Raw genomic sequence first — 8,226 nt, forward strand, 5'->3', positions numbered from 1 at the left:
CAGAGAGAGCTGCCACGTGACGTCCCGTCTTGGAGAACCGTGAGGCCCCTCTGACCAACGATCTTATAGCGGAGCTATAGGATCTTTGCCTCTGACCCTGATAAACTGGTGGGAAGTAACCAAGGAGGTCACCAGATGTAGAAGCGAAATATGAGGTGCTGCTCCTCCAATTTGCGCTGGGCGTCACTCTGGCGGTGGCGGGGGTTGGGCGCTCTCAGCCGTTGTCGTTTTATTTCATAATAAAGAAAACACATGTTGCACTTAATTCTCTCCAATAAATGTAACCAACTGGTTTAAAATGTAGAAAATCCTTAGATCCCCAAAAATGCAGAGTATTCCTGAACTATTCGCTGGCTAGACATATGTTTGCTATTGATAATGGTTAAAGGAAGTGTCGCCCAACGTAGGGCTCGAACCCACGACCCTGAAGATTAAGAGTCTCATGCTCTACCGACTGAGCTAGCCGGGCAATGCTCAGACATTGAATGTATAATGTCTCGAGAATCAACCTCTCAATACATCAAGGAACTACCTCTGGTAAGAATTTTTGTCTGCGGGTGTAAAAGATAATAAGCGGGGTGTTAATCAAACTTTCGTTCGGCCCAAGCGCAACATCTCACACTTTCCCCGTTAACATTTTAACGTCCATTCCTCTCCTATTAATGTAGCTGAGCTACATCCCGCCGTATACCATGCACGAAATGGTGAGCTACACGGCCAATTTATTTTCCGAACGTACGTCCGTGGTATTTGAGTGGAAACCGGGGTACCTGCTGGAAACCCAATAAGTCACATGCAGGCAGAAAGACCGTCAAAGAAAACCGGAGGTTAACGTTGAACCTTGATTGAGCGGCACTGACGGCTGCGTCACGAACAAAAACGTTGGAATAAATCATATATCTATGATAGCTGATTTAAATTTTAAAGTCTTAAATACCATTGCCGAAACCCGGGATTGAACCAGGGACCTTTAGATCTTCAGTCTAACGCTCTCCCAACTGAGCTATTTCGGCTACTTTACCTCTGCTGAAGGAAACTCAGTTCACTTCCAACTCATGAATCCGGCCATAGTCCTTCACCTGATGCTGCGTCAATTTTATATAACGCACCGTGTTCATCAGATGTGGTAATCCCGCTGCTGAACATTTTTGTCATTTCCGAATACAGATCCCACCAGACAAGAGAGACAGAGAATTCTTGCCATCTTCCACCTCAGTCACTGAACCACACGCCCTGTAAACGTTGCAACTTCAGGGACAGAGGCGGAGCAGAGGAGGTCTGAAGGAGGGGTTCGGCCCGAAACGTTGCCTATTTCCTTCGCTCCATAGATGCTGCTGCACCCGCTGAGTTTCTCCAGCATTTTTGTGTACCTTTGATTTTCCCATTGGTCTGACCAAATCCCAGATCACAACTTGTTAAAACAGAACAGAAGCACAGTGATCGCAGGAGGTCTTTCGGCCCTCGAATATGTTCCGTCGAAAGTATGCGCAATCATTGAATGTCACCTGTGACACCTTTCTGCACCTGTGACGTGCAGGAAGGAAGTGCAGATGCTGGTTTGAACCGAAGAGAGACACAGAATGCTGGAGTAACTCAGCGGGACAGGCAGCATCTCTGGAGAGAAGGAATGGGTAACGTTTCGGGTCCTGACCCTTCTTCAGACTTAAACGAATAATTTAATGATTAAACTTAATGTAGATAACGTCCAGTAAAATCCGATTAATGATATTAAGAAGGTCTCCAATGAGGTAAATTGAAGGTCAGGACCGCTCTACAACTGGTGAGAGGACGGACCAGTTGCCTTATTACAGCTCTGATATATCATCTACCCATTCCTTGTCGAAGTAATTCCTAACTTTGCACCTGAACGTCCGTCGCGGTGAGTTTTGTTGAAGCACAACAGTGGACTCCGCACACAATTCATCTAGTTGATGCATGAAAAATGTACCCGATGTTGGGGGAGTCCAGAACTCAGGTCACAGTTTAAGAATAAGGGGCAGGCCATTTTGGACTGAGATGAGGAAAAACGTTTTCACCCAGAGAGTTGTGAACCTGTGGAATTCTTTCCACAGAGGGCAGTGGAGGCCAATTAACTGGATGTTTTCAAGAAAAAGTTAGATTTAGCTCTTTGGGCCAAAGGAATCAAGGGATGTGGGGGAAAACAGGAAGGGGGTACTGATTTTCGATGTTTAAGAAGGAACTGCAGATGCTGGAAAATCGAAGGTACTGAATGAGACTGAAGTAGAGTTTCGGCGACCAGTTTTCAGAGGTGGGGGACAATCTCCCCCATGTTTTGTGACCTGGGCGCTACAGTCAGTCCCACTTCGGCTCGCCTGATCCGGGACTGCCTGTAGCGCCCATTAAACAAAATAGTCTGCGGGCAGGATGATTTTGGTTTGCGGGCCGGATCCGGTCCTTGGTCCGTAGGTTGCCGACCCCTTTCCTTGATGTCAGGCCTCATTGTGTCCCTCCACATGTTTTAAAACCGATTTCCGCCTATGCCTGGGGTCCCTGGATGGTGTCAAGAGAGGAGGTATAGAGACACGTGTTCCATCTACTACGGTTGCTGGGAATGGATCTAGGAAGGGGATGGTTCAATGGATTATTTCATACAGCTCAGCAAGACTATCCCCGTACATATGCATACTCACCCTAGTCAGTACTGCATACACAGAACAACCCACTGAGTCCATATGTAAGAGGTGACATTTGGCGCCATTTTACAGTCGCAGCTGCAGCTGGTGACACAGGCCCGTTGCAGCCGTCACCTCCATTCCGGTTGTCCCGTAATCCGGTATCCCTCTCCACACCTGCCCTCTTCAGCCATAGTTCCCCAGAGGGGCACCTCCCGCAGCCGACCTCGAGGGCGCTGAAGGTAAGACCACCCGGTTCCTCCCATCTACCTTGAGGTGGGTGGGAAGAGATGAGTGAATTGTGGAAGGAGCAGTCCCTGGGGAAGGCGGAAAGGGGTGGAGATGAGAAGATGTGATTAGTGGTGGCATCCCTCAGGAGGTGACGGGAATGTCGGAGGATAATATTTGGGATGCGAGTCTGGTGGGGTGACAAGTGAGGATCAGGGGAACTGTCCTTGTTACGACCGGGCGAACAGAAAGCAAGAGCAGAACTACGGGACGTTGCGGGGTGAGGCTCTCCTCTATGAGAGAAGAGTAAAACCCACGTTCCTTGAATAAGGAAATCTCACCTATCCGAGTATGGGACACGTCCCCTCCTCCCCACCGATTTGCAGTCTAAAGTACCATTTCCTGCCCTTTCCGCAGAGGCCGTTCCCTGCACAATACCCTGGTCCCATCTCCACCCCTTTCTTCAACTTACTCTTTCTCAACTAAACTCACAACTTTCTTCCCACTCAGATTCAGATTCAGATTCAGATTCAGATTCAATTTTTAATTGTCATTGTCAGTGTACAGTACAGAGACAACGAAATGCATTTAGCATCTCCCTGGAAGAGCGACATAGCAAATGATTTAAATAAATAATAATAAGTGATAATAAGTGTCCGGGGGGTGGGGGGCTGATTGGCAGTCACCGAGGTACGTTGTTGAGTAGAGTGACAGCCGCCGGGAAGAAGCTGTTCCTGGACCTGCTGGTTCGGCAACGGAGAGACCTGTAGCGCCTCCCGGATGGTAGGAGGGTAAACAGTCCATGGTTGGGGTGAGAGCAGTCCTTGGCGATGCTGAGCGCCCTCCGCAGATAACGCTTGCTTTGGACAGACTCAATGGAGGGGAGCGAGGAACCGGTGATGCGTTGGGCAATTTATCACCACCCTCTGCAATGCCTTCCGGTCGGAGACAGAGCAGTTGCTATACCATACTGTGATGCAGTTGAAAGGATGCTCTCGATGGTGCAGCGGTAGAAGTTCACCAGAATATGAGGAGACAGATGGACCTTCTTCAGTCTCCTCAGGAAGAAGAGACGCTGGTGAGCCTTCTTGATCAGAGTTGAGGTATTGTGGGTCCAAGAGAGGTCATCGGAGATGTTGACTCCCAGGAACCTGAAGCTAGAAACACGTTCCACCTCCGTCCCGTTAATGTGGATGGGGGTGTGCGTGCCGTCCCTGGACTTCCTGAAGTCTACAATGATCTCCTTGGTCTTCTTGGAGTTAAGGGCCAGGTTGTTGTCAGCGCACCATGCTGCTAAGTGCTGGACCTCCTCCCTGTAGGCCGACTCATCGTTGTTGCTGATGAGGCCAATCACCGTTGTATCATCTGCATACTTGATGATGGTGTTAGTACCATGTACAGGTGTGCAGTCATAGGTGAAGAGGGAGTAGAGGAGGGGGCTCAGCACACAGCCCTGTGGAACGCCGGTGTTCAGGGTGAGGGTTGAAGAGGTGTGCTTGTCTAACCTAACAGACTGGGGTCTGTTGGTTAGAAAGTCCAGTATCCAGTTGCAGAGGGAGGGGTCGATGCCACTCAAACCTCCCCCTTCCCAGTTACTTTCCCCTGTCCCTATATCCCCCCCCCCCCCCCCCCCCCCCCCCACACACACACACACACACCTCGACTCCATCCAGGGACCCCGACAGTCTTTTCGGGTGCGGCAGAGGTTGATTTGCACCTCCTCCAACTTCATCTACTGTGTCCGTCACCCATTGCTTCCCTCCAGAAATGCTCGACCCGAAACGTCACCCATTCCTTCTCTCCAGAGTTACTCCATGTCCTTTACTCCAGCATTTTTAATTGTCTACTGTATATCGTGTTGTTACTTGCGAACCAGGCAACAAGGCGAATTCCTTGTATGCATACATACTTGGCTAATAACATTTATTCAATTCAATTCATCTTGTGTCTATCTCTGCGGGTGCAACGGGCGAGTCTCAGCCGGGAGAACAGTCTTACTGATCGCCGTCACTCTTTAGCCGGCAGATTCCCTGGGTCCTGCGGTACTGCGCTGCTGCACATTGACACTACCTGCTCCCGCCTTGTTGCTCCGGAGTTTACAGCAGCCGTTATGTCGCCAAGTGTGAAACCCGGTAGACGGATGTGTTGCACTTGAAGTGTACTTGTGAAGGCACCGGATAAGTTCCGCAAAGAGTCAACGTGATCTGCTGGCCCTTCAACACTGAAGGAATCTGATATTCAGTTAATCGCATTGACGGGATTGGGAAATTAATGGGATCTGGGGATTGGACAAAATAAACAGCCGTGTGTGGGTGAATCCTCGGCTGCAGCTCAGTCGGTGCCCCCTGCTTTTACATTGAAGTGTGATCGGAAGATCGGCTCGAATGAATGTGGGAGAGACACAGAGCAAGATAAACAGAATATTCAGCAACAGGGCTGCTGGAATGGGGTAATTTAAATAATTTAAAATTCATTGCGAAAACCTCTGGAACTGTGTATCCGAGCGGGACAGGCAGCACAGTCATAACAACGGGATGGGGCAGAGAGTAAGAAATAAAGAAAGTAAGATGGAGAAAAAAATGGAAGATAGAAGTGGGAACGCGAGAAAAGAAAGCAAAGCCTGCAAACGGTGTGAGGTAAGAGATGAAAACAACGAAATTAGCAAAAAGGTGTACATACGCTAAGAATGTTTCTGTCAAAGCAGATTGGCGCAGCGGAAGCGTGCTGGGCCCATAACCCAGAGGTCGATGGATCGAAACCATCCTCTGCTATTCTATCGATGGATACTTTTGAGAAAATACCGTCCGTTCACACGCGTGCACAACGTTTATTTCGATTCATTCGGGGAAATTCCTATTTCAACAAAACGCTTCGCTTCATTGCATCATTTTATGAGTTTTATTGGAGATTCAGTCGGTGACACAGGTTTTCATTTATTCCCAGCCAATTAACCTACAAACCTGTACGTCTTTGGAGTGTGGGAGGAAACCGCAGGTCACGGGGATAACGGACAAACTCCGTAGACAAGCACCCGTGTTCAGGTACCCGGGTCTCTGGCGAGTACTTCTACCGCTACGCTACCGTGTCTTCCAAGGATTGCCACATTTACATTTAACTTTAATTTAATTTAATTTAAATGTGCTTTCATTTTTACTATTACTCAGAAAATAACGTATAAACACGGCCAGGCAGTCTGTTCGTTAACAGTTTTGTCATAATTTCCTCATGCACATGAACACAGTTTTTTTTTAACATTACCGTGAAACTCACAGATATAACAACATGCTCACACAATGTACCGCGGATAATACAGTAAACTCTCGTTTTAAGGGACCCCTTAATAACAGATTTTGGATATAGCGGACGGAACCGCCGCGGCTTGCCAGTCGCTCACATCTTCCAACCCCAATAACCCCCCCCCCCCCCCCCCCCCCCTCCCGACTCGCAAACTGCTGCAGCGAGCCCTTGTTCACCCACCGCAAGGTCCCGGTCACACGGCTGTTGTTGAGATGAACTGGACTGTCTGATTGATCTGTGTGGGAAGGAACTGCAGATTCCAGTTTAAACCGAAGATAGACACAAAAAGCTGGAGTAACTCAGCGGGACAGGCAGCAAGGAATGGGTGACATGTCGGGTCGAGAACCTTCTTCTGCTGAGATACACCAGCATTCTGTGCCCCTGTTGTGGATGAACCATCATCTGCTTTCCTTTGCTTCAACTACACACTCTGGACACAAGAAGGGTCTCGATCCGAAACGTCAATCTTCTCTCCAGAGATTCTGCCTGCCCCGCTGAGTTACTCTAGCATGTTGTGTCCACCTTAGGTTTAAACCAGCATCTACAGTTCCTTCTAGCACATGATAATACTTTGTTTAAGAAGGAACTGCAGATACTGCAAAAAAAAATCGAAGGTAGACAAAAATGCTGGAGAAGCTCAGCGGGTGAGGCAGCATCTATGGAGCCAAGGAATAGATGATGTTTCGAGTCCAGACCCTTGAACAGACACTTGCTCTTCTTGGGCACCGGTATTATTGATGCCCTTTTAAAGCAGGAGGGACCCTCAGACCTCAGAAGTGAGAGATTGAAAATGTCCGTAAAAACTCCAGCCAGTTGGTCCGCACAGGTTTTTAGAACACGACCAGGTATACCATCAGGTCCAGGCGCTTTTCAAGGGTTCATCCCTCTGAAGTAGGTATGTTGCAAAGCCTACCTGAAGCGTCGCTGAAAATCTGTCGCTGCGGGTGTGCGCGATTTTGGCGCCGTTTAGAGGGGGGCGGGTTTAAAACGCGATTTTCTCTAGGCTGTTCAAATCAAAGATGTTCAGCCTAGTTAATTATTAACGAAAAATCGCTGGAAGACCCCGTCGCAAAAGCTATTATTGGTTTTAAAGGCCTCGTATAATAGTTATAGTAGTTTAAAAATCAATCTCTAAACCCGCGACCACCGGCAGCTGTCAGGGTCGCATAGAGCAAATAATAGAAGGTAGGCTGCTTATTTGTACATATAAAAGGGCTTCTTAAGATCCCTTTATACAAAGTTTAATGTTGCGAGTAGCTCATTTTGGGCCCATTATATCCGGCAGTATTTTTCTGGGCATTTGAGGGCACAAATGTAGCGCAATGTGAACGTTCTAAACCAGCGCGTTCACAGGATCCCACTAGAAAGCTGATTTAAAATGGACTTTAATTTACAGCAATTAAACACTAAATTCCTTCCATTTGGCCTATAAATTAATGTAAATGAGATTTTAAAATCATGTTTTATTGTGAATTATTTATGAATATTATTTGGACAGGCTATTTAAAAATGTTAATCATTTATTAAGAAATGGATAGATGTTTAGATCTAGTAATTGAAGTTTGAAATTAGCTACACTTGGGTAACTAACTAATTATATGCTTTAATTTCAGGTCATCCAAGTAAGATTATTTTATATTTGTTTCAGAATGGTTCAATTTACGATAACTGAAAATTTCATTCAGTTCTCTTAATTTTTAAGAAGGTTATGGGCTTTTGACTGCACACGATCACAGCTTTTTTGTTATGTCCATAGAAAATCAATAGGGAACAAGATGCTAATTTCCGAGTATGAAAATGGCCATAACTTTTTAAATACTTGAGATATGAAAGTGAATTAGGTGTCAAATTAAACTTCTTTTTATGCTTTATCTGATGGGATAAATTACAGACTTGATTTTTTAAATCTCAAAATTTTGTAACATTGCTATCTGAAGGATCTACTGACGTCGGCCTCTGTGACTGTGACTGAAATACCATCACGGCCAATGGGTAGATAGATTCTTGATTAGTACAGCGGTCAGGGGTTATGGGGAGAAGGCAGGAGAATGTGGTTAGGAGGGAGAGA

At 46.9% G+C, this 8,226-nt stretch overlaps 2 non-coding genes across 2 annotated transcripts; both read right to left on the minus strand.

Moving 5' to 3' along the window:
- Positions 1-395: 395 nt before the first annotated feature.
- Positions 396-469, minus strand: trnak-cuu. The gene has a single exon. It is a non-coding gene; the product is annotated as a tRNA-Lys (tRNA).
- Positions 470-940: 471 nt separating this feature from the next.
- Positions 941-1,013, minus strand: trnaf-gaa. The gene has a single exon. It is a non-coding gene; the product is annotated as a tRNA-Phe (tRNA).
- Positions 1,014-8,226: the final 7,213 nt, after the last annotated feature.

The sequence above is a fragment of the Amblyraja radiata genome, chromosome 37, assembly GCF_010909765.2.
Source record: "Amblyraja radiata isolate CabotCenter1 chromosome 37, sAmbRad1.1.pri, whole genome shotgun sequence".
Taxonomy (NCBI): domain Eukaryota; kingdom Metazoa; phylum Chordata; class Chondrichthyes; order Rajiformes; family Rajidae; genus Amblyraja; species Amblyraja radiata.